Consider the following 27,127-nt stretch of genomic DNA (forward strand, 5'->3'; position numbering starts at 1 on the left):
GGACCTTCCCCTCAGTTCTGCTGTGAACCTAAAACTGCTCTAAAACAATTTTTTTTTTAAGTACTTGGAGATTTCAAACTAAATGCAAACTTAGGAAAAGGGGGAAAAAATCAAATTTTCAGAAAGAGCCATGGGTTTAGACAGAAAAAAGACAACTCTGGCTGAAAAGTTGCTGGCTGCTCTGAGCAAAGGCTAACACAGAATAGCAACGGTCTTATCTGCTCAACCAATAATCATCTAAACAAGTGACAGGCTAAAATGTCTGCTATGCAGGCTAAGGAAAATACCGAGTGTGAACGTTTTATGTTCTGTCTGTTTTAAAACTAATATGCAGTTTATGAGCTTGATGTATATATTGATTTTGGTGAAGCTCAGCCAATCCCACGAGTGACTCTTATCAAATTATCCTCAAGGACAAGTTAAAATTATGAGTGGAAAACCAGCTTGGTGACACCTAATTGTTGCTCAGAGGCTCATATTTTTTATTCAATTAGGAGATACCCAGGAAAGAATTTGTAAAACAGAATGTGGGCAAAAGCAGCTTTCTCTTGCTAACACAATTTTATCCTTTATCCATTCAGCAACATGTCACTATAAGAAGTCTTGGTGAGCTGTATATTCTGTGCTTCTGAAATTACTCTTCTCCAAGTAATCTGGATGAATAATTTTTAAAAGACTGTCTTTTTGTATCGAAAGTAAGCTATATATATATATATATATATATCTCCTTCCTATTTTTTAGTACCAAACTGCAGTCTACATTTTTATCACGCAGTTTTGAGGTGCCTGCTGCAGCTGGTATTACTATGTATGACTTTCAAAGTAATTAAATAGATGAGCCCCCCATTCTGATGTCTTCTGAGGGCCTGCCTTTGTTTTCCAGCTCCCTGCGTACCTCTCTGGTGCTGTGAAGATTTGCTAGAATGCAATCACTCAACCTTTGTTTCTTCTGCATCTCTGGTCTCGATTTGTTGTCATTATTACCTAGTCATTAACACTCAGCCACAAAATGTGGAAACGCTATTCTACTGCATCCTTGTACTGTTTCCAATTTCCCTTGTCTGTTGCCTCTCTCCAGCTCCAAAAATTCAATAGCAGGACAGAATCACAAACAAGATGTATAGGATTATCAGGCAATCTCTCTGGCTGGTGTCCCACATGGTCATTCTCACATGGATGGATGGGCCTTACAGAGCTCTGTGGTCCATCCTGACAAAGCTTTCCCTGAAGTGGGCCAGGCCTTCTTCCTCACGGGGGCACTGGGATCAGTTCAGCTTTAAACTATTTGGTATAGAATCCAAAGTAGAATATAAATACAATTTATTATATTCTGACAGTGGAGAATTGACCATCCGGATGAGTAAATATCAACATTCCTTGATTTCTCTTTTTTTCCATATTCAGACTCACTCTATGATGGATTTAATTCCATAGGGTCCATGTGAGCAATAAGTATTTTGTGTTCCATCTATTTTCATTATCTAACTTTAAGATAGCTGCATCCTAACTTCCCTACAAATGGCTTTGCACCGGAGAGCCATAACCAGGGTTTCCACTGAAACAGCAGATCCTAGAATTGGAGAGCTGAGAGGGAATTTGAGAAGTGCCACATTTCTCAAATAAATCACCACATGTTACAGATAAGAAAGATGAAGCTCAGAGAAGTCAAGAAACTCACCCAAGACCACAAAGCTAATTACTGAGAGCTAGAACTACAGGCCTGGCCTCCTGATGCCTCATTCCATGCTTTCTCTGTGGTCACTAGTCTCCTAATTCATTTATACTTTATTCTTCACTCACTCACCAAAATAAATACAGCATCACACTTTCACATTAGAGATCATCCTTTTTTTTCTCCTTATGCATTTCTGAAAGAGCATAATAAAATAATCAAGTGGATCATATTTTTATCATAAAATGTGTTGGAAATTATGTCCCTGTCAAAGTTCTCATTAAATAACAAAGAGAGCTATATGCAAAAGTGGCCTGCCTACAAAATAAAGATTTATTTTTAAAAAAAGTTCTCTAAAATTTGAAAGTGAACTAATAAAACAGGCTAGTGTAGCAGACCAAATACAGACTAAGTTGTATATAAAATACAGACAGAGAACACACATTAAAAAAGGACTGATATATACCTGATATAAAGGGAATATATCAGCACTATTATTAAACATAAATTACATTTTGAATTTATCCACTGGCTGGTATATTAGAATACGTTAGAATTTCTTGAAACTGTGTCAGTAATTCATTCTATTTTAAAACCATTCAAGGAAGTAGATGCTAAGACTTCCATTTCACTCAGACTTTTTTGTGGCATGCAGAGACTATTCTCAGGTATCATAGCCAGGTTAAAAGAAAATAAATTCTAAATTCACATTTCCATCATTGTTACTATGGGTAATCACCATCATCACCAACACTCAGTTGAAGGCATTTTAAATTAGTTCTCTACCTCACCCTCTCCAATTTACTCAACACACTGTTGGCCATCAGATAAACTCCTTCAGCCAAAGAACCAGCACTTTACACTCTAAATGCCATAAAACAACTGTCAGAATTAGGAGCCTCAAAGTCCCTCTCACAGAAGGACAAAGAAAGGCATAGACGGGTAACTTGAAGGACCATGTTAAATGTGAACTTCGGAAAAACAAGAGCTGTGAGTTTAGCCAAAAGAGCATCCAATAATACTTTCAACTGGCAGTGGCTTCATGTGGTGGGGCTCTTGCTGCCCATACCGTGGAAGCTCCCCCGCACTCGAGATGAACGGCTTTACTATTCACAATTTACTCCCTGACAGCAGACAGGCAACTAGAAACCGCAATCAATAGTTTATGCCGTGGGGGCTGGAGAGTGATTTCTAGTCTATCATCCTAGTCAGGTGAAGTGTTTTCTTTCTAAGAGCAGTAAACCAACCAGGAAGTTTTCCCTCCTCTAATGCTTCCTGTCTACTCATTTTCCAATAATGTTAGCTTCCTCCTTACCACTGGCCAAGATTAATTATGACAGTCAATAATTGCTTGAATAGACTCTGTTATGAGCAACTCCATTGAGCTTTCAACTATCTTTTTAAAAAAATACAAATGACACAAAGGAATTAGGTCATGTATTTCGCTGTATTTACTTTCATTCACTTAAAAAGAGAATCTGCCACCTAAAATTTGTCTTTTTTTTTTCTTTGATGAATGGGTAAGACAGTTCTCACTTTTGCTTCCATTTTCCATTGCAAAAATTCCTTCTTCAAAGCAAAAATTACCCAGGTTTTACTTACCGGAATATCTGTATTTCAGCAGAGCTGCAAAATCAAAGTCAACCAGGGTTCCTTCTAGCCCATTATAGCATCTTTATATGCATTCAACAAAGGCTTACAATTATAGTAAGAGATTTCAGAATTCCTCTTTAGACAATTTATAGAATATGTAGACAGTAACTCAGTAGGTAGATAAAAAGACAACTGACTTAATTGACATTTATAGAACACTCCACTCACCAAAAGCAGAATACATATTCTTTCCAAGTGTACACAGAACATTTACCAATATAGGTAACATCTGGTCCATACAATGAATATCAATAAATTTAAAAGAATTCATGTCATACAAACATGTTCTTTGACTATAATGGATTTAAATTAGAAATCTATAGCAAAAATATATGTGGAAAATCATGAAAATTTTTGAAACTAAATAACACACTTCTAAATAACCAATTGGCCAAACCAGAAATCAAGATAAAATTAGAAAGTTTGAAAGTTTCAAAAATATAGCATTACAAAGATTTGGAATATAGCTAAAACAGTGGCTGGAGGGAAATGTATAGCACTAAATATCTATATTAGAAAAGAAAAAACGTATCCAACCAATGGCTTCAGATTCTACCTTAAGAACTAGAAAATGAGCAAATTAATTGCAAAGTAAGCAGAAAAGAGGAAATAATAACAGAACTAAAAACAATGAAATAGTAAACATAAAAATAATAGAGCAAATCAATGAAACCAAATGTTTGTTCTTTAAAAGATCAATTAAATTGATAAACCTCAACACAGACAGATTAGGGAACAAACAGAAGTCACAAATTAGCAATATCAGGAATGAAAGAGTAACATCATTATAAGTTTTACAGATATTAAAAAGATAGTACAGAATACCATAAACAACTTCACGCCAATAAGTTCAACAACTTAGATGTAAAGAAATTTCTCGTAAGATAACAACCTACCAAGCTCACTCGAGAAGAAATAAGATATCCTGAGTGGCCCTATATTTATTAAAGAAATTGAATTTGTAGTTAAACACCTTCTCACAAAGAAAATTCCAGGTTCACAAGGCTTCACCAAAGAATTCCACCAAATACTTAAAAAGGAAACAATATCAATTCTACACAAACTTTTCCAGAAAATTAAAGAGGAGGAACATTTACTAACTCAGTGTATAATGCCAGCATTACCTAAACATCAAATACTTGCTTTGGTAAGCAAGACAGATACTATAAGAGAAAATAGACCAATGCACCCCCAGCCACGGACATAGATGCAAACATTCTTAATAAAATTTTATCAAATAGAATTCAAGAATATATAAAAAGGATCACATATCATGATCACTTAAAAACTTTTAATTCATTTAATTCATCATATTAACAGAGTAATATGATTATATAACAGATGTAGAAAAACTATTTCACAAAATTCAGCATCCATTCTTGTAAAAAAAAAAAAAAAACTCCTGGCAAATTAGGAATAGAAGAGAACTACCTCAATATGTAAAGGGCATCTAAGAAAAACAGCTAACACCATGTTTAATGGTGAAAGACTGAATGTTTTCCCTCTGAGATCAAGATCAAGATCTGGATGACTGCTCTCCCCATTTTTATTCAATATTGTACTGGAGATTCAACCAGTGCAATCAGTTAAGAAAAAGGCAGAAAGGTATCCAGATTTGAAAGAAAGAAATAAACTATATTTATATGCAGATATCATAATTGTCTATGTAGAAAATACAGAAAGAGAATATAGAAAAAACTACTGAAACAAATAAATTCAGCAAGGTTTCAAGGTTAAGCTCAGTATCTATACACAAAAAGCAGTTGTAATTCTATATATGAACAGTGAGCAATTAGAAATCAACATTTAAAAGCAGTATCATCTATAATAGCATTAAAAAATGTGAGCTATGTAGAATAATTCTGAGAAAAGATGGGCAGCACCTGTACACTGAAAACTACGAACACTGCTGAGAGAAATTAAAGTCCTAAACAAAGGGAGAGATATGACATACATATGGATTTGAAGATTTCGACATACTTTTAAGATGTCAGTTCTCCCCCAAACTGATCTATAGACTTAATGCAATCTCAATCAAAATTCTAGCTGGATTTCTTTGTAAAATTGGCAAGCTTTCTAAAGTTCATATGAAAGAATAGGAAACCTGGAATAGCCAAAACAACTCTGGGGGAAAAAAAAATCAGAACACTTAAATTCACCTAAATTCAAGACTTATAAAAGCTACAGTAGAAAGCAATATAGTATTGCCATCAAACAGACACAGATCCATGAAACAGAACAGAGTCTGAAATATACTCACAAACATGTTGTCAACTGATTTTCAACAAAGGTACAAAGCAGTGAAAGAATAATTTTTTCAATAAATAGTGCTGGAATAATTAAAGAACCATAATCAAAACAAAAGCAAAACAAAACCTTTTATCTATACCTCTATACTATATACTTAGGAATTAATTCAAAATGGGTCACAGAGCTAAATGTAAACCCTAAAACATTTTAAAACCTTTAGAAATTTTTGTTTCTAGAAGGAAATATAAGAAAATCTTATTGTTTGGGGTAGGTGAAGATTTCAAAGATAGATCACAAAAAGCACAATCCATAAAATAAAACATTTATAAAATGGACTTAATATCTGCTCTTCAAAGACACTATTAAAAGGATAAAAGGGTAAGTCATATACAAGAAACTATTTGCAAACCACATATCTGATAATGTACTTATATCAAGAATATTTAAAGAACTTTCAAAATTCAGTAATAATAAAACCTTTAAAATGGGCTAAAGATTTGAACACAGTACCAAAAAAGAAAACTGTACACAGCTGAGAGAAAAATGAGATGCTGTATAAACCAAGAATTGAAGTACCACTATCTCTGATATTATCCCTGATCTTAGCAGATGAAAATTATCTGCCAACAAATGCTGCTTACCTTCTTGTATTACACTGACTTGAAGATATGACTCACCTCAACTATTAGATTTTAAACCTGAAATTGGAAATTATATCAGATTTACTTTGACATCCCTCAGTCTATCACAGGTCCTGGCATGACGCCTGCTTAATTAAGTGCATGAAGATGGATGAATTGTAGGTAAACATGGAAATTCTTTTTTAAGTGAATGTTTCTGTTTATTTTGGGGGTTTTTTAGTTTATTTTTGTTTTTAGTTTTTTAAATATTTTTCATTAAGTGAATGTTTTACTGACAAAACATGTTTCATAACATTATTTAAGTTTAACCATTTTATAATTTTTTATGAGCTCTAGAAAATTTTGAATTTTATTAAGAAAAATAAATACCTATCTTCTCCACCTTACAAATTTAAGGCTTTTCCTTTAAACTCAAGGTTGCATTAAAAAAAAAAAACCCTTGTTTTTAAAAATCATTATCTGAAGTTAATCACTATTCTCTAATTTCCTTTCTCTCACAGACCTCCAAGTTGTAGAAATTGGTTCCAGGCAGTGCCAGCTCCTAAAAGATAACAGAGCTATGCTATTATGGAAGCAAAAAGGAAACAGAAGACTGGGGAGAGGGAGGGGAAGAAATATCACACAAACCTTCATGGAAACCCAGAGTCCTTGAGTTGTACTCCTGTCCCAGAGACAACTGCCAGGATGATTCTGGCCTCAGATGACGTTCGGAAGAAAGGCGGATGCCTCGGCTATGAGAGCCTCCCTCCGGAGGGCAGGGATCTGTGAGTTGACAACCATCTTTTCTTTTCCAGTCTCAGCATGACAAAGAACTACTCCAAAAAGCATCAAAGTGATCGAAGTTTTTCCATTTCTAAGTCTTGCTTCAGGTGGGGCATAGAGATGCCAAAGAAAAAGAAAAGGCCATCTTCCACAAACCAGGATGGATTTTGAAAGTGGATACAGCTAACCACAAACAGCCAGCCTGCCTTACATAACACCTGTGCGGTAACACACAGCAGGCAGGAACCAAGTAGACCCCCAGTGTCTGTTTACTTTCAATAAATATTAATCAAACATAGACATATAAATCTCCCCACCTCCAGTAAGTTCTGAAGCCTGCCTGGATAAACCTTATTTTCACTGCCATCATCAGTTTCCAGAGCTCTGCACCAACCAGCCACCCTGGCTAATGCTCCTTACTCTCCATTTGTTATTTGCTAAATTAAACTTTTAAATTAATGTTGAATGAAATATAAAATCCCAGAGGTCTGTGTGTGTGTGCATGTGTGTGTGTGTGTGTGTGTGTGTGTACATACACACATGAAAAAGAGAAGCACAAATTGGTAGTTTTAGTTTACTAACAAAAGACTTTGCTCCTTTAATTGGGACTTTGATAAATAGGTAAACTCATCAGTCTCATTTATAAGACCTATAGGATGTCATAATGAGTTGTTTTAGGAAGTGACAACAAAGCTGAATTTAAAAGAATTCAGGGGGAAAAAAGAGACAGAAACACATAAAGATTAACTTTAGAAAGAGTGCAGTGAATTGGCTGCTATTGAATTTCTTAGCCTGCGTGACCACCTAACTTTTTTGAAGAAAATGACTAAGGTGTCAGATAGAAAACGTTGTATTCAACTGATTACCGTGGTTACTGATTTAGAATGAGGATGATATGCACATCTTTGAAGGCAGGAGCAGGAAGCTGTAAAAAAGGAGAAATTGATCTGTAAGGAGTGGAGGGGCTGCGGGGACTGAGCAAGCCTGCAAAGGAGGCAGGAAGGCACAGTTTGAGCTTAGCAGAACCCTGTTTTTCTCAGTCAGGAACAGAGGGAGGGAAGATGACGAGCTGTAACGGAGAAAGGCAGGTCCACGTGGTCTCGACATTCTCTGAAAACGTGTATGTATGAGTGTGTATCCCTATGTGTACATAGATAGGTACACTGCGTGTCTGCACGCTTGCATGTTCAAACTGTTTCCATTTATTGAGAGCTTCTTTCCAGTAAATTCTTGCCACTAGAGCCTTGTTGGCTGTCTACACTAGGGCATGTTGCTCTTGGTACCCGGGCCTCAGAGTTATTAAATACTCAAAGTATCACCCTTGCATGTTCTATACATTTTAAGCACTTCTATCCATCCATTCACCAGACTGTCCCCAGACACAGGAAGCCTGCAGGCCTTAGATATGACAGTCTGCCTTGTGTCACATGCTAGTTTGAATTAGACTCCAATGTTATATATGAAATGTACAGGTCTAACTGTTGTTACTTGGCTGTTTTCAAATTTTCCATGGGATGCCCCAAGCAGTGGCCTGAATACAAGTGCTTTGGAAAGCCCTGAATGTGGATGGGAACCAGGCCTCCAAATGCCTCCTCCTACCTTCAGAGTCGGACTACACTCAGCTCACCCAGGAAGAAAGAGGCTCAATTCTCCATGTGGACAAAAGATGGTTTTACAGCCATGCAGCCTCTCCCACTATCAAGAGGACAGTCCACGGCTGCATCCACGCTGCAATGGCAGAGCTGAACAGTGGCCACAGAGGTGCCATGGACCACAAGCTGAAAACATTTACCTGTGACTCCATACACCAAGCGTGCTGCCCCATCTTCCTATTAGACGCCGTAGGTCAGCCAGCCAGTTTTCAAGTGACAATTTCTCTAGTGCCTGAAGTCAGGCAAAAATGACTTATGATTTACTTACCACATTATGAAGGGGAAAAAATGGATTTAAACAAAATCTGCTCGTCTGAGTTTGTGGGGAGGTTCAGAGGGGTTGGGAGGGGAGTTAAGTCATGTTTAGTGAGGTATACTATAGAAAATACAGAACAAACCCAGCAGCTATTTGAAGCATAACCAATTTCCTGTGTATCTATTTTGCAACACCTTCTGTCTAGGATTGTGCACCATATACATTCTCTTAAAGAGAAAATACTGTTGATTTTGAAGTGGAAAACAGCTTAAAAATGCTTGTTATCTAATATTTTTATTTTTCTTAACTGAAAATGAATAAATAATTAATATAATTAATTTCATCATTGTACAAAATTTACAAAGTATAACCTCTCTCTCCTCTTCATACTGTACATTGTAGGAATGATCTAACAGAGCCTTGAGCAAGCAGTCCAGGATAATCTCATATTGATAAATGAGTCTGGGTGTCAAATTTTCCATTCACCTTGTGAACTATATTTTCTGATACCCTTCTTGACTACTCTTAACCTTCATGCACCTCCCTGAACACACTGGAAGACAATATGTGATGTCTACTGATGAAAGCAAACAGAGGGTAACCTACCATCCTTCAAATGTCACTGCCCAGACACACATCAGTGGTTTACAATTCACAGCATGGCCTCACGTGGAACTGAGGTGGGGCAAGGAAGGGGAGGAGAAAAAGACATTTAAATGGTTTCCAAAAAATTAACTTCAATTCCTTATTCTCTGCCACTCAGAACATAATCACCAGAGGCCTAGATTCAATTCCTTTCTTCCATACTGTTTCTATCCACCCCAAATCTGCCCATTCCCTTTGGGCATGCAGAGATAGAAAGAAGAGGAGAAACGAAACATGAAATGAAACAGAGGTATATGTAAGAAGAATGTCTGTGGTCTGAATACTTAAAATAACAGTTTAAGGAAACATGAAGGAGCAAGTGTCTTCGTTTGTTCTTATTTTGAGAATAAGAAGACCCTACCCACTCTGAAATGCCAAGGTCTTCTATATTCAATCATGGTCCATAACAATGATGGACCTTATACTTGATAGCATTTTATAGTTTCACATTTATCGTATCTCATAAGTATTCCAGTTACGAAGAAATGGAAGCTCCAGATGTTAAGGGACTTGCCCAAGGATACAAGACTTAAAGCAGCATGGTCTTTTGGGAAGAACTGTGGGAAGCTCTTGTACTCAATAGGATCAGTATAGAGACCACACAAATCACCCAGGAAAACTGAGGTTTTTCTTTCAGGAGCCTCATTATGTTCTGCTTAATGTTTAAAGTACAAGTTTGAACCGAGTCGTTAAAAGCACTGGCATGGAAGCAGCTTTCAGAAACAGATTTTATTTGTAAGTGGGCTGGAAACTGGGTCAATCAGAGCCATTGCGAAGCGGAAGTGCATTATTTGTATGTCTAATGAATTAACCTAAGAACCTACAGTTGAGAGAGGAAGGGACTGGGGCAATTTATGTAGAAACAGTGGGAAAACTCTATCATCTGATTAAGGGGGGAGAATCACAGAATTCTAGAGGTCATGATTACTACACCATTATGTTGCTTCCCCTCCATTTCTTGCTTAGCCAGAACTCTAAAGACTAAGGAGGGGCATTTGACACTGGGAACCCCTGCTTCTCTCTTGGACCGTGTCACTCCACAGGGAGTGGTCTGGAATGCTGTGGGAGAGCTTTCTGAATGCTGCAACTTCTAGGGGCCTTGCTGATACTTCATCGGCAGGGTCAGGAATGCTCGGAGTCCTACAATGCAGAGGACAGTCCGGCACCAAGAAAAAACCATCCTGTCACACAAGACTTTGAAATACCCTGCTGGACATCCACCACAGGTGACAGACCTGTTTGTAATCACTGGAACCTAGGGCTTGGTTCACTTTTAGACTTCATATAAAGTATTTATTCACATATAGAATTTTCCAGCCACACAATTATAGTGTGAGTGGACGGAAAACTGTACTTTGTTTTGTTCGAATAGTCACCATTCTGGAAATTCAGGTCGTGTGCAGCAAAGCAGCAATAAGCTCGTGGGTCCCCATCCACGATGATTCTGCACATCAGAGCAACTATCTGACTCCTGTGTCATCTGGCTGAGTCGTGTCCCAATGTTTACATACTGAAATACTTATTATATAAAATATACTTTCCCTTTTTTATATTACAGTTAGGGCATTATGTCGATTTTTAAAATTATGTACCCAAGGAGAGTATATTATCTCTAAATTTCATCTTTGGGGTGATAAATGGGACAATGTGTCTGATACAGTGGAGAGCCAGGGATTAGGCCATTCTTTCTTTGCTGGAAAATCTCTTAAGCCTGGCTTCTGGGAAAATGCTGTCTCCTGGTTTTCCTGAACCCCTTTTCTTAGTCTATTTTACTGTTGACTCCTATACCCACCTCTCAAAAGCTGCAGTGTTCTCCACAGTTTAATCCCCACCCCTCTATTTTTACTGATTTCTCTCTCTTGCTTACTTTGACAACTCAGACTAACGCTTATTTGCCAAATGGCTCTCAAATCTAGACCCTGAGTTTCCCACTTTTTTTGCTGAACTCCACACCACATTTTCACTTGCCCACTGTGTACCACCTGAGCTTCCCACCAACGCAGCATCTCAAATGCAGCAAATCCAAACTTGCTCATTAGCATCCCTGACAAGCCTGCTCCTTCTGTATTCTTGTTTTCCTTAGTTAGTGATGATATAATTTGCCAAGTCTGCCAAATTGGAAAAGTGGAATCATTTTAGACTAATTCATCATTTTTTACTTTCCCAAAGTAATTATTCACCAAATCCAAACAAAAGACCCTATATCTTGAATATTTCTAAAATCTAGAGCACATGTTTTTGTACTTTTTCTGAAATACAATTAAAGTCTCAATTTCAAAAAAACTTTTTTTGGGGGGGAGATAGGGAGATAATCAGGTTTATTCATTTATAATTTTTTTTAATTGAGGTACTGGGGATTGAACCCAGGACCTCGTGCATGCTAAGCATGCACTCCACCACTGAGCTATACCCTCCCTACTGAAGTCTCAATGTTAACTATGGTTTAACTCATTAATTTTACTTGTTATATAGCCTATAAAAATAATTTTATACAACTTTATCCACAAAGATGTTAAATATAAAGTTATTGGTGAAAATTTGGAAACAACCAGATAGGGAAATGGTTTGGTATTTCTACTCTGCATCTGTACAAAAGTGATTTTGTAACCATTAGAATTATTGTAATGGAATGTCTTTATTATAATGAGAAATGCTTCTCATAGTGTTAAATGAAAAATCAGGATCTAAAATTAGCTTAGCCATATAAATTATGCAGGGAAAAATGACTGGAATGAATCATTAATGGTGGTTATCTCTGGTGAAAGGATTACAGATGCTTTGTACTTTCCTCTTAATGCTTTTTTTTCTGTTATTTTCATGAGTTTCCATAAAGCTCATGTTTTTCCTATAAGTAATTATTTTGAGTCCTTTTCAAGTCTTGTCAATAGTGCCTGCACCATAGTGCCATCAATTGTCACAGCCTTCTAATACACTTTCCTTGTTTCCTGAAACTTTTCCCTTCGATCCTTCTTCCATGCTGCTTTCAGATGAATCTTTTCAAAGTGTAGGTTCGTCCATGGAGTTCCATTTCTGCTGGCTCCCTAGCAGTGGGAAGGTCGAAGAACACACGTGCACGCATGTCATAAAAAGACCGGACAGCTTCTGTATCAAGTCTGTTTTTTCAGCCTCATCCTCTGCAATTCCTCACCAGCAAACAGACCTTCCACTTTTGCCTGAACAGGCTATGGTCTGTGGCATTTTTTGCAAGGCTATTTTCTTTGACAAGAATGTTCTTTTTCCCTTTAGCTGCCAGGTCAAGTAACACATTTATCCTTTGAGACTCAATTCAAATGCCATTACCGCCCCAAGCTTTTCCTGACAGTTAGGAACCACTTACATTCTCCTCCCAATATTGTTGTGCATTCTCTCTTTAGCATTTATCTTTTGGTGTAAAAGAGAAAAGGCCACAGGAGTTCCTCTTCCTGGGAAAACAATGTGTCTTAGTCATCTTTGCATCCTGAGCCCTGATACCAAGTCTGCACACAACAAGCACTCAGAAAGCATTTGATGAATGACCAAATTAACGTATGCAGCCAAAAGCTGCAGGAAGAAAAGCATCAAGCACCTCAAGACCCAGCTGGCTTGGAGGAGCTGAAGCCACGTTTCTGACAAGACAAAAGGCAAGAAGAACCAGAATATGCCAAAGAAGAACATGAAGTTAGTTAAGTTGGTCAAGTCAAGTTATTTAAGAGAAAATGGCAGCTGGATTACACAGTGATTGATAACTGTTGGAGACTGTTAGAAAAGATGAATTAAACTTATACATTAAAAAAACCTTGTGTCTATGTATTTATAATAGAGAAGTCTTTGAGAGATGTGTTTAACACTTCAACTTAAACCTGCGTTTTTGAGCGGTAAAATAAAACACCCAAGGGAACACCCACAGAAGGCCAAGATACCAAATTAATATTCAAGGTACCATTGCTTTGTCTGCACATCCCAGCTTTTAAAATCTTAAAGCCCGGACCACATCCAGATCAACTGAGTCGGAATGTAAGGGATGGGGCCCAGTGGTCGGTCTTCTTTAAAAGCTCCCACTGTTAAGAATCAGTCATCTACATGAAAACAGTTTTTCCCAGCTGTAGATTGAATCCCTAGAAGAAAATGAGTATCTTCATGATTATTTTCATTGTTAACTTGGTTCCTAAAAAGTGACAGCAAATGATATACTCTTAGAATCAAAGGAAGGTAAATTATAACAATGTAGCTTAAACACCTTTCTTCACTCAAGGAATGCTGATTTTTTTTTTTAGTTGATTTTCTTCTATTTTCAAAATACATTTTCAATATAAAATTCAAATCTGAATAAATGATCATATATTTCAATATCCTATTTTGATATTTTTAGGCCAAAGGCAAAAAAAAACTGGGGAATAAAAAATTTTATGTTAAGAAACTGAGGTCTAAAAAGAAAAATTGCTGTTTTAGGGACTTATTTTCCCATAGCAAATTTTTAATAACTTTGAATGGTGGCCCTAGCTGTGGGGAGAATTTATTTTAATCCTTTTAAGCAAACTTTAAATGCCACCATCTTACATTATTTTTCAGGAACTCTAGAATAATGGTTTTGAAGAATGAGGTCAGCTACCCTAAGGCGGCATCCTGGTGGGCATGTGGAGGGAAGGTCACAGAGGACAAGGTGGGGACATACAGTAAGGACTACGACACATTGGGGTTGGGGTGGGTAAGAGTAACAGAGTCACAATTAGGACATCAATTCCTACAAGTTAATCCAAGTTCCAGCTGCTTACATGCAGGGCAGGAAGAAAGGAGGGAGCAACACCCACTGGTCTGAGGTATCATCTGGGCCAAAGAAGGGGGAATTGAGGCTCAAGAAACCAGAATGATAAAGATACCTTTTCTCCATCACTCAGTTCTGGTGCCAGGAAGAGGAAGCAAAACTGCAGGTAATGAGTACTTTTTGAGTGACACACCTGGTCCTCTTGAGTGACTGAGTGAACGGTTAGATCAATATTCATAGCCCTAAAGCCAATATTTTTTAAAAATTCATAATGGTTTAAAAATTGTCCCCCAATTTCGCTTGGATAATTTGGAATCTGTGTTCTTTTATTTATATACAGAGTCTTGAATGGGAGAGTTGCTTACAGGTGACAAAAGATGGGGGCCTAATTAGGAACTCCTACGAGAATCTTATCAAAGGGAGATTTAAATTCTTTAACAAGCATTGAAATTAATTCCAAAGACCGTTTACGAGGTACATCAGTTGGTTTTTCCTCTGTGAATTTCCTTTTGGAAAAAAAATCAGCTCCTTCATGTCTTCAGGGCCCTGGCCGCTCATCGGCATTTGTTGCTCAGCAGACAACCCTGACTCCACAGATTGCTGTCTGTCCCTGAGAGAGGTTCTGCTATTTGTCAAATGGGACATGAGGGTAAAGTCTGAGGAGGGGGATTACAATCAGATATCTTTACTCAAGATTTTCAAATGCGACTAAAATTAGAAAACACAAGGCTTTTCACAGGATTGTACAGGGGGACTTCCTCACATTTATCAAGAAAAGTAACTCGAATTTTGATACTCTGGCCTTGGTTTCCACCTCACTGTGTTTGGTCTGGTACAGCATGGACCTCCTGCGGTCGTGACACTGACCGCGAACAAGTCTTCACTCCTTCACTGCATCCAGCTGGGAGCAGGGATGTATCATCTTATTCTCCTTTGGATTCCTAACACCTAGACAGTACCTGGAGTTGGGAATGGGTTTAGTACCTATTACATAAACAAAGAAGAGGGAAGGAGGGATGGGGAGTGCGGAGGCTGGAAATGGGGCAGGAGGAGCAAGAGGCAATGCAGGCTGTCCCCAGAAACAAAGGAGATGGCATTCAGAGTAGCAAGCTTATACCCAACAGGGCTCCCAGCCACTTCCTTCCCAAGAAGGAATGCTTACATCTAGAGCAAGGCTTCTTAATCTTTAAGGTGCATATAAATCATTGTTAAAATGAAGCTTCTGATTCAAAAAGTCTGAGTCAGCACTCAAGAGTCTGAATTTCTCAAAGCTCCCACGGGTTACGAATGGAGCTGGTCCACAGTTTAGACACACCTCAAGTAGCAAGGCAACTCCAGGACCTGTGCCCTGAGTGTCTGTAACTCATTGATTCAGCTGGGGTCCTGGGAGGAAGGAGAGAGCAAAATCAAACAGCTTAATTGAGGAGCCTACTAAGATGTGAGTAGCATTAGGGGATGCCAGCAAAAGAAAGTTAAGGACTTTCAGGCTGGAAAGTGGGAGGATGAGCCATCACTAGCCCCAGACCAAAAGGGGCAAAGGGAGGGAGAGGTTACCAGACCCAAAGAACTCTGAAGCTGGAGCAGGAACAGCAGGACAGGGTCATGAAAACAGCTAAGAACTATGTTCTTGGGTATCTTGAGCAGAGGAACTTCCTAGGGAGGGGGAGGGAGAACAAATATCCCAGTCTCACTCCCTTCCTATCCTCTGATGCCCTCCTGCGCCTCCCACTGCCCAGACACAGTTGGGACCTAGAGGGTAAGGGGTGTTTGCTGATGAGCTCCTTAGAGCCGCCCAGAGCACAGAACAGAGAGTGGTTTGGACAACACTGGGAGCTGGCTAACACAGGAACTTTGACCAAATTAGCAATTTACTATTTCCTGTGGTTAAAAGTACCCTTAAAACAGAAAGAGTCTGGACTTGTCCACAGGGGCTACATGAAAAAAGACTGCATGAGTCTGTTGATTCTGCAGGCAATCTTTAGGAGGAGAAGACTCTCCAGGGGCTTGGGAAGTAGGGGCAGCTTTAAAGAGAAAAGAAAAACAAGCTGCCTGCCTGAGGCAAGGGCATAAAGGAAGTGCTGGGAGGCCATTAAAAGACCAGCCCAGGGAGTTAGGAATAGAGTGGCCCCCAGGATCTCTTAGAGAAACAGGACTGGCAGGTTGGGGCTGAGGGCAGGCAAGCAGACCACCCTTACTTTGCCTAAAACCCTCTAACTCTTGTTTCAAATTTAGATGCGGTATCACTGGTGGATTTCCAAGATCTAGGGAAGAAAGCAGACCCAGAGAAAATTAGAAACAGTAAGCACCATGACTAACAGCTAGTTCCTAAAAAAATTCTAACCAGAAGTGTGTTAGAGACATAGGATTATAACTGTATGTGTGTATGCATATATACATGTACACACATATACACATGATTCCTCATAAGAGTTCTAATCAAGGCTCTTAGGAAAACATTAAAAAGAGGAAAAAGGAACATTCTCATATTTGGATTTTCAATATGCTAAAAATCAGCATCTTTCACCCTAAAAGACAGTGTCATTGCACAACCCGGGAGGGCTGGGCCCTGCTGCATGTCAGTAACAGTGGGGACAGTGCTCATCACAGCAGTCCTTCCCAAGAGTGGAGGGCAGCTCAAACTGGCTGAAATCTCAAGGAAGTGAGAAACCAGTCAGGGCCTTAGCTGATGAGTCAGATCTGGCTGCCCTTTGCCAGGATGACATGATGTAACGCTGACCGCTGCCTCCCCTCTTCCCCACCCTCATCCCTTCCCCAAGCCCGTATTCCAGGAGACACGGGCTAGCTGGCTCACCACTTGCCCCAGAAGGAATTGTCAGGAGGAAAAAAAGAAAAAAACCCCCCAAAACAGCAAACAAAGATTCCAAATTCTTGGCTCTAGTTTAAATGAGAGACAAAAATAGTTCTGGAAAGAGATATGAACTAGCAGAACAAGTTTTTTTTTTAAAACCACTCCACTCCATACTGAGAAAAAGGGAAAATTTAGAGAGGAAAAAGTGCACTATAAGCAATCAGAGGCAGAGTCCCAACCCCAGAAGAAAGCCTGATGTATCAGGTGGGAAATGCAGTCATCACAGGTTTCCCCTCAAAGTTTGGGAGGCTCTGGGAAGACACTTGCTTCCAGCTTCCCTTCTTTAATTATTAAGGGAGGCAGCTGCAGACACTCCATGTGACAAGGGCAAGGAGATTCGGAATAGATGAGCCCAGTGGGCTAAGGCAGATGGGAGCAGGAGTTCCCCGCCTTGCCTAAGGGGTGATGATTTTAGCTGAGAGAGAGAAAGACGAGACTGATTCTATGTCTAACAGACACTCTAGGCTTGAGATAAGGGTCCTGGTAGCAGGGGCTGCCTGGAAGCTAGTTCAAAGCAGGAAGCCAGGTAAGAGCCATGCCATGCCCACAGATCCATGTACGCATCCCAGAAGCACTGCATCCAACTTCACTGGGGTCAGGGACTCAGCTCTGGGCTTCAAGAAGCTGGGAAGAGGCAGGGAGAGGAGAGAGGGCTGAGTTCAGAACACAGGTCCCTGACTGCCTGACAGCAGCACTCCTTAAAGCATAGGGAGGAGAAGGAGGGGATAGGGCAGAAAGATCCCGAATATTCCTGAATTTCAACCAGAAGCAACTTAGTCCAAAATTGGATGGGGCAGAACAGCTGTGGCTGTGACTAGATTAATTTTTTCTATCTGTCAGAAATGGAGGACTCAAGTTAGAATATAAATTTTGTTGCCAGAAATAAAGAAAACTATATTCTGTGACTATGAAATTCACGTGCATTACAAGTGATTGATTTTTCTCAGCTTCCATTGTTTAAACGTTGTATGTGAATGTTCAGGTAAGGTCAGATTCTACCCAGAAGCAGCAGCCCCATATCTGACTTGTGCCAACAATGGAGAAGTGAATTCTTACTGGCCATTTGGCCTTCACCTTGATCTTACCTGATCTCTGATTTAGAGCTGGGACAGGCCCCATGTGTCCAGGCCACGCTCAAATAGAGTCTGCCCTGCCTGGAAGCACCTGCCTCTCCAGGTCCTCAGTCCTGCCTGAGAGGTGAAATGCACAGCCTAGTCCTGCCAACACGATGCATGGCTGCCAATTCACTGCCCACAGGCAGGGCCTGACCCTTGCTCGCCCCTCCTTTCCAATGTCCAGCTGAGGCCTCATAATCCCCCTGCAGGTCCCCCAACAATTCCGGTTCATAAGGATCTCTTTTACATACACTAGGGACTCTTGAGTTCCCTGACAGTGACTTTCTGTTCCCTTTGATGTACTTTTGTAGCAGAATGGCCGCATTTCTGCCAGAGGGTTGTTAGAAATACACACATTGGCCAGAGTAATTGTGAAGCAATAAAGAATTGTCAGAGGCCTGCTTGAGTCTTGACAAATGGATTTTCACCACTAACTAAACAACTTTCCTGATAATGAGGACGATGTTTAAAATTCTACACAAGATCAGGCAAACATTTCTGCTTTCCACAAGGACTGATGAGCAAGTGAATGTGACCTCTGCCCTAGAACCAGAGCAGATATTGCTCATAAAATAGCTGTTTGGGGATCACAGTACACCTGTACCCGGGGAGTCACATGCTGAAACTTTGTGGAATTCTGATTAAGAACAGCACGGAGAGTTTGGAATATAAACACAGTGTTCGGTTTGTGAAAACCAAGTCTGTACAGATTCTTGTCCTGCCCAAGGAAGGGTGATAACTGTCTTTGATTCCTGAAAATGTCTAGTTTGCCAGCACTATTATTCATTTTCTATCATGTAAATTCCATAACCCTGATCAACAGCCCAAGGAGGTCAGTTCTGCTTACTTTTTGGAGCTTCAACGTCTATATTAATACTGCAGTTTGAGGAAATTTTCCAGATAACATCATGTAGGATTGTTTTTATATGCAGTACACAGTGAACCCTTCATAACACCTGGACCCAAAGTAAATTTGGTTTTTATAATGGCCTACTGAAAGGCTGGACTCTAATGGTTGCATGATTCTCTGTCGTGGACATTAAAGGAAAAATTTCTACTATGATACTCAGGCAAGCATTCTTTGAGACCTAGACTGAAGAAGAAAGGAAATGAACATACCAGAATTTCAGCAGATCGCCTCAGGTGTTCTGACCTCTGCTTAAGCTGCAGAGTTAGGGAAGGGCTCTGCTTGCGGATGTGAAGTGGTGATTCTGTAAGAGGAAGGGAGGGATACCCTGAAAAAGCATAGTCTTCCAAACCTGTTAGAATGAGCTGCTGTGATCATCTACTACCTCCTAATATCAAAGAATCTATTTTTCACAGCACTATCCAGCTAGCTTCGAACTGTATTACACTCAGGAAAGTCAGATAAAATGTTTCCTCACAAAGGTATTTAAAATAGAATAAAAGACAGAAATTGACTCTAGTCAGTGTGTATTAATACTCAGTAATTTATACAACACTCCTCAACAATTCTGTGAAAAATATTACAGGTACTATTGTAATTTCTTTTTACAGATAAGGAGACAAAGGCTTAAAAAGAGGTTGTCACTGGCCTGAGGACCCACAGCTGGTAAAGAGAAGATCTAAGATTCGAACTCAGGCAGTAGAACCTCGCAGTCCTATGCCTTGGGTATTTTCCCACAGGCTACTTGCAGTGTTGTTACTTCTTGTGCAGTGGTCACTGATAAATAGCTGTCTATGAATGGACAATATGACCAATTTTTAGAGAAGTTTCTGCTCATTACTGAAAGAGCTCAGCACATTAGAATCAAATATTCTTACTAGGATCTAGGAAGCTGCCAGTAAAATTTCTAGGACATTTCACAAGAAACCTAGAGCTCATTAGGGGATCGTCAGTCATCTCATGTGGAGTCCACCACTGCACTAATTTATTTTAAAACTAGAAGTGTAATGTGCAAACTTTATTTTAAAAATTCCTAAAGAAAAGCTAGAACATCTAACAACCAATGTATGAATGAGTTATGCACATCTCCAGACTATACCAATTCTTAGTCAATTTACAGAGAGCAAACTATTTCCCAAATTTGGAGTCAATCCTCTGAGAACAATACTAATGGCTAATGGTTTAGCCATTGTCTAAGGAAGCCACCCTAAGGGATTCTTGGAATCATGGGTTGACTGAGGCTTGGGAAACACCTACATCTAACCTGGGTCCTTGGTGTAGCCATCAGATTGGCACATTGCTGAGAAGGATTTTACCCTCAACACTGGTGACGCTTCTGGGCTTTGTCCTTCATCCTCTTTCAGCATCTCTCTACTTGCAGCACCCCTTGCCCCTCCCCATGACTTTATCCATTGCTATGGCGACACTTACAGGCTGCAGATTCATTAATCTTTGGCCTGATCTCTCTTGAGCTCTGACCTTGTCTTCAGCATGTTCTCCCATATCTGAAGCACATTATGTTCAGAACCCAGCCCCCTCCCAACACTCCTTACCACCTTCAGGCATGGCAGCGTTACACACCCCGCCATTTTTTACTCCCCTTCTTCGCCCTCCATATTGGACAAGTCCACAAACCCAGGTGAGCCTACTTCAGGCACATCTCTCAAATCCATCTTTTTTATTTTTTTGCATATCCAATGTACAAATTTATGGTATATCTAGGCTACTGCGCCACCTAACCTGTCTCCAAATATCTTGTCTCATCCCATTTTAATACCCTTTATATACACTTGCAAGAGTTACATTGCTGAAGTTACATAATGCCATTCTCTTGTTAATAATCAATTGGTGCAGCTTCCCCAATTGTTGGCAGGATGTTCCAAACTCACTGGCTTTTATGAAAGTTTTTTTTACAACCTGCCTTGGCTTACTTTTCCAACTCATCTCTGTCCCCATTCCAGTCACATACACTAAAGTTTGGTCATAATGATCAAATCATGGATTCTCTTGAATAGGCTGTCAGTGAGAACAAGATAACACAGTAGTTTAAAAAAAGGGCTTCTCATTTGGACTGATGTGAACTGAATCACAGATTTGCCTCTTACTGATGTAATAGCCTATGAGTCCATTCTAAGACCCAACTTTCCCTCGTCTTAAAAAATGGGATAATATATCGTAAGGGTATCATCAGAATTTAGTAGATAATGTGTTCGCTATTACAATCCTCCTCCTCATCAGGTGTATCTGTAGCTATGATTTAATGTACAGCAAATTTTCAAAGAAGAAATATTTTGTACAAATATATTATTGTTAGCTAATTGATGATGTCCTCAAGGCTTGTATTCTCTAGCCTATAAAGAGATTTGAAGTGATAGGTTGGGAAAATACTGAAATACATTTGTAACAATTAAAAACTACCCTGTTGAGGCTCATATAAACCCACTTTTCTAAGCCACTGACTTAGTAAATCTCTGAATATAGAATTTCCATATAATATGCTTTATACTAATATTTTATTTACTATGTGTTATATCTCCAAATAAACCCGAGTACCAGAATTTCATTTTTTACTTTGTAACATCTCAACACTACCTAGCCCAACACAAGATTCTTGGTAGTGCTTCAATAAATATCAAAGTCAGAGTGAATTACCAGGCTAAGGACTGCTACTCTCCATGAGTTTCTGATGTTGCTCATCCATGATGTTTTTTTGCCAAGAGAATAATTAAAGTAAAAACTATTTTACAATTTCTTTCGAACAAAGCAAAATGCAAATTAGTACGAGCCCATGGCACACAAATTAAAATTAGGCTTTGAGCAATTTAATATTTTAATTACAATGTTGATAAACACAGTTCATAACATGGAGGCCATATTTCTCCAGGTTACCTGCACTACTTGATACCAGTGAATATGCACAGTGCTTATGAAAATGTTGTATTTGACTGCAGACAGAAAACAGTCTGTGAGTCCTGCCTCTAGCTGGAGACTATCTCACAATGCCTCTCTGGGAAAACGTTGTTCCTCTCCAAAATTGTCTACATAAATTCTTTATTTCCTCTGATATTCATGTTTTTAAAATTCAAAAAAATCATGTCCATTAGTTGTTCTGAGCTTCTTCAGTAAAAGTCACATTTACTGAGTATGTACTGATACAGCTAACAATTATTAGCAGTCACCATGTGTCAGACACCATTCTAAGCACTCTACATCGTACCATTTCAAGCCTCATGATAACCCTGCAAGGTAGGTACTACTATCTTCATTTTACAGATGTGACAACCAAGGTGTGGGGAGGAAAATTCACATGCCCATGATTCTACCATTACTAAGGGGTACAGACTGAATTTGCACAGAGGCTGTCCACTCCCAGAGCCTCTGCTCTCAACCACCATGCCATACTGCTGACAGAGAGTAGAATCCAGTAAGTACTAAGAGTTTTAGACAACACTTTGGGAACTCAAGGAAGGAGAAATTACTTCCTATTAAAGTTCAGGAAAGACCTCAAACAGAAGGATACGCAGGATTCTGACTGCAGAGATGGAGCAGGCATGACTTGCACTCTAGGCCTTGCGTGGACAAAGCTGCACAGCCAGGGACATGCAGGGAACAGGGTGGAACAGACAAGAAGTCTGGTTTGGCTACTGACGCAACAGAAGGTGTAGTTGGAAGGACTCCTCAGATGCCACAGAAAGATGCTTTGGGGCTTTAACCACTAGGCTATGAAAAGCCTCTAAAGTTTTCCTCAACAAAATGACATGAGTACAGACATTCTTTGGGAAGATTTATTAGAATTTTTTAAAAGCTTAGGAATTTTTTCTCAGAAGATCATTTTCCTTGCTAGTCTAATAGACTATTTTGGATAATAATGCAAAAATCAAGAAATTCTCCATCAGGAGGACTAATGGACTGAAGCTAACAGGATGAAACTCAACAGGAATGAGAATGAAGTTCTGAAACTTCAGCTGTAAATGTTTAGGATGATTGCTTCCTGGCATGAATCCTGTTCATGTAAAAAAAATGAAGAGATTTTGGCCAAAGGCAAGATCAGTACAAGCCAACAGCATTACATGGACACCAAGAAAACTATGTAACAAGATCTTAAGTGGCAAAAAGGCATAGAAGAGTATCATATAGAAAGGAGAGATGATTATGCTAAATGCAGCAGAACTGGAATTCTGCTCTGAGCACCACATTACAGCCAGGACTGAATTCAGAGAAGGATGGATGAAGAGAGACTGTCAAGAAGACACGCCACATATGAAAATGTTGGAAGCACTGCAGAAATTTAGAAGGCTCCAAGGACGCATGATCATGGTCTTCAAACATTTCAAGAACTGCTTGGGAAGAACAATCTGTGTAGACTTGTGATACAAAAATAGAACCAATGGGAGTATAATAAAACCAATGAATCAACTAATACTGAAGGCCAGCTCCATATCAGCAATGGGAGAGGAGAAAGGATCTGGAGGTACAAGAAGCAATCAGTAACCAATGGATGCCTACAGGCTAGCCAAAGAGACAAGATAATGCTTTTAAAAAGAATACCTACCTTAATTAGTATGGGAGTATGTAAGTATTAAAGGAAAGATACTGACAGCCTAGTCTTCAGGAATTTGCAGAAGATGTATGAAGGGAGTGGTCAGACAGTGCTTTAAGGAGAAGTGGGATGTGAAATTTGATCGGACTTTGACAAATTAATCAGTTTACAAATCCAAAGTGGTCAAGTAACCGCCAAAAAGCCAAATCTTCAGTGAATGGACAGAACTGTAAACAGATTACTATTGAAAATGCTCAATGAGTCCTCTTAGGGCTTAAGAACATACAATAATTCTGTGTAATCCATTCCTTCTCAAATTTTTGCAATTCATAAGAAGTAATGTGATTCCTTCCCTTTTTTTTTTTCTCACAACAGCACCTCCTATACACACGTGAACACAAGCAACAACACTTACATATTACTGGAGAAGAGGAACAGAACTATCTTCTCCTTCAAGAGAGTGAGTCAGAGAAGGGAGTGAAAATGGTGAGAGAAGAGGGAACATGGGAGCACCGCTAATGAGAAACATCCTCCCTGGATTGTTCAAAGACCTGCAGCTGCTTCCACCAAAACCTCAGAGCTTTTCTACTGCCTCCGGGCTGAAAAACTCAAGACAGGTAGCACATTTTGTCATTAACTTGGCATCTTGTGGGGGAGAAGGCCCAGGCCTCGCAGCCAAACCAACCCTTGTTCACATCCTTCCCCTGACATGCATCAGCTGTACAAACCTGGGAAGACACTTATCCCACCATGCCTCAGTTTCCTTATCGGTAAACCTTGGATACCACCTCTGCAGAGTCTTCATGAAAATTAACGAAACAGTATTTGTAAAACGCCCACCTGCTCCTACTTTGATCACCAAAACCCATGAATTCCTAGTGGTAGACATCTTGATAGTTCAGGCACTTCTGATACTTTGGAAATTACACTACTCCCTGAAAAAGGTCAAGACGGGTTTGTCTAATACTGATGTCTAATTTCTTCTATTTCATAGATTAGAGAGTAGTTTTTGAAGGGATTTCAACCTCTTCCTGGTAACGGATCTCCACAGACTCGCCTAACTCAAAGAGAGATGATGCTTTAGGGTCTTTGTGAGGAGGAGGAGCAGCAGCAACAGCCAGAGATGGGTCAAGTGATAAGTCCTGTAATATTTTAACTGAAATATTCATACCTGTTGAACAATCTGAGGTTGCCAAAGAGTGAAATGAAAGACAACTGGTGTGTACAATGCTATTATAGAAAAAGAATCTTTTGAAGTAAGTGGCTCTCTGTTGACTCTGGTATAATCTCGGTGCTATGAAGCCCCCTGTCTGGAATATTCCTGCAGCCCCTGCGGATGTCCTGCACCAGCGCTGAAGGGTCCTGGTCACCCACCAGGCTCTCTAAGGTGCCTTCAGCAGGCAGGACTATCACATTTTCCTGTCTCCATACCTCCAAGCATTCCTTCTAAGTTTATGGACACACTATTTGGAATTAGTACTGCAACTCATGGAAGAGGAAGAAAAACAGGGTGAAAACATCTCTATTATCATCCACATACTCCAAAAGTTTCAGATAGCTGAATACCACTTCACTACGCAAATAACTGAAATAGTGTGCCTTCTGCCTTCTTAAGCAAAATAGTGGACCTTTCACGTTCCAAATGGTGACTTTTGTGAGGCATCAAGCTGGACTCTTGGGAAGTCTGAAAGAGATCTGCATTTAACCAGGAGCTACCCTTTACATATTGGGCTCCAATTTTCCCACGTCTTTTCATAATAGAAGGAAAAAAAGCTTGTCTTCATGTTCATTTAATTAACTACATCTAACAAATGGAGAGTTACTTATTCTAACCTTCCTAGCCAACAAACAAGCCTGTTACACTGCTCACTTACAAGTCCTGAGTTTGTCTGGGACCTGAGCTGTGTAAGCCTATCATTTGTTCATCATGAAAGCCGCCTAGCAATGAATGTTCATCTCATCAGTACTCACATTGTCCAAACACTCCTCTCAATAGATTTTTTCCCCTTAAATAATCTATAGGCTTCTCTAGCACTAAGAAACAATTCCCTTTTTCTCAGTCCCTCCGTCCTTCTGTTTAGACAGGTACTTGGGGGCGATTGTTGGTGCAATCTGCCCTCTGTGAACGGTCTCACTGCCCAGGCGCACTGCACGTCCAGACTGCTGAAAGGCTGTCGCACTGTCTCCTAGGATGGCAGTAAGTTGCTTCCCCACGTCTTTACTATAGTAATGCTGCATATCTTGACTGAGCTGCCTTCACTCTCTGCTTTTGGAAAATTTCCAGGCAGGGTCTGTGTTTACGTCAGCAAGACTGATTCAAAACACCACCTCTGGGGTTTTAAACAGGCTTTGAAACACATTCCTGCACTCAGCTCAACTGGGGTCAGTAGGAGGCCTTCCAGTAAATCTGTTACTTCACTTTGTCATTCTACTTATTGCAGAGGGGCACTGATTTCCTTTTAGCTCATCTCATAAGTTATTTTTTTATTTTTCATAAACTTTCTGCCAGAACCTTGGCTATAAGAACCTTGTATTATTCTGCCCGTTATCTGCAAAGATTCTGCTTGCTGGGGTAAGCTAAGAGTTGTTCCATTTTCCAACTGATTTTTTTTTTTTTTTGGCTTTAGGATCATAAAAATAAAGTACTTTGTATATATTTTCAAATCTAAACAGAAGTCATATCTTGTTAAATTGCCTTGATTATCACAGTTGCTCTTCAATTATTCCCTTGGCTTAGAGTTTAACAAGGGCCTTTAAAATCTGTGAAAGATATGTACAGAGGGGACAGGGCAGGAGGCTGTGTTTCTATGCAGAACTACAGGAGCTACCACAACAAAACTGTAAAATGGGAAACTTAAAACAATTTCTAAATATAATGCAAATTTCTTATTACTTACAAGATTTAAAGCTAAAGACTTCCTATTCAGTAATAATCATCAAAGCACAGAAGTGTTAAATTATTCTCACAAACAAATGAGCACAACAAGCTATTGCCACAATTCTAAACATCATGCTGGAAATTTATCCCCTATCATGTACCTTGGTTTTGCTTACCATCCCCTGAAATCTGAGATAAAATGAAAAAAAAAAAAACAAAAAAAACTTACCTCTCCCCCAACACACTATACAAAAATCCACCCCCCCAATATTTCATCTAAGTAGGCTTTCTTACTGCATTCTTATTTAAAAAGAGGCTCAATGAGGCCAAAGTAGACTTTAACTTTTGATTATAAAATATACTAGTAAAATAATTTAAAACAATAAACACACCTGAAAAATATAAAAATGATGCTACTTAACCAAAAAGAACCCAGAATACACTGAAGCAAATGATTCCAATTTAAAGGAAATGAAATTCAAACAAACAACAAAAGCACCCTTCCTGATACTTCCCCTTCCCTCCAAAAGACACCACAAAGGACAA

General features: G+C 39.3%; 1 protein-coding gene across 15 annotated transcripts in view; it reads right to left on the bottom strand.

The window, feature by feature from the left end:
* The window catches only part of ARHGAP28 (Rho GTPase activating protein 28), a 141,458-nt gene that overhangs the window by 77,378 nt on the left and 36,953 nt on the right, over positions 1-27,127 (bottom strand). For 3 of the 15 annotated variants that reach the window (XM_014561136.2, XM_032467121.1, XM_014561135.2), the window contains exon 2: positions 19,376-19,467. The exons of 10 other annotated variants lie outside the window; for them this stretch is intronic. The gene's annotated coding sequence lies outside the window, so the exon portion shown is untranslated. Of the gene's footprint in view, positions 1-9,492; positions 9,515-19,375; positions 19,468-20,594; positions 20,832-27,127 lie in introns of those variants that run through there. 2 more of the 15 variants (XM_032467120.1, XM_014561137.2) reach the window with 2 other exon arrangements.

This window comes from Camelus ferus, chromosome 24, assembly GCF_009834535.1.
Source record: "Camelus ferus isolate YT-003-E chromosome 24, BCGSAC_Cfer_1.0, whole genome shotgun sequence".
In the NCBI taxonomy this organism is placed as follows: Eukaryota; Metazoa; Chordata; class Mammalia; order Artiodactyla; family Camelidae; genus Camelus; species Camelus ferus.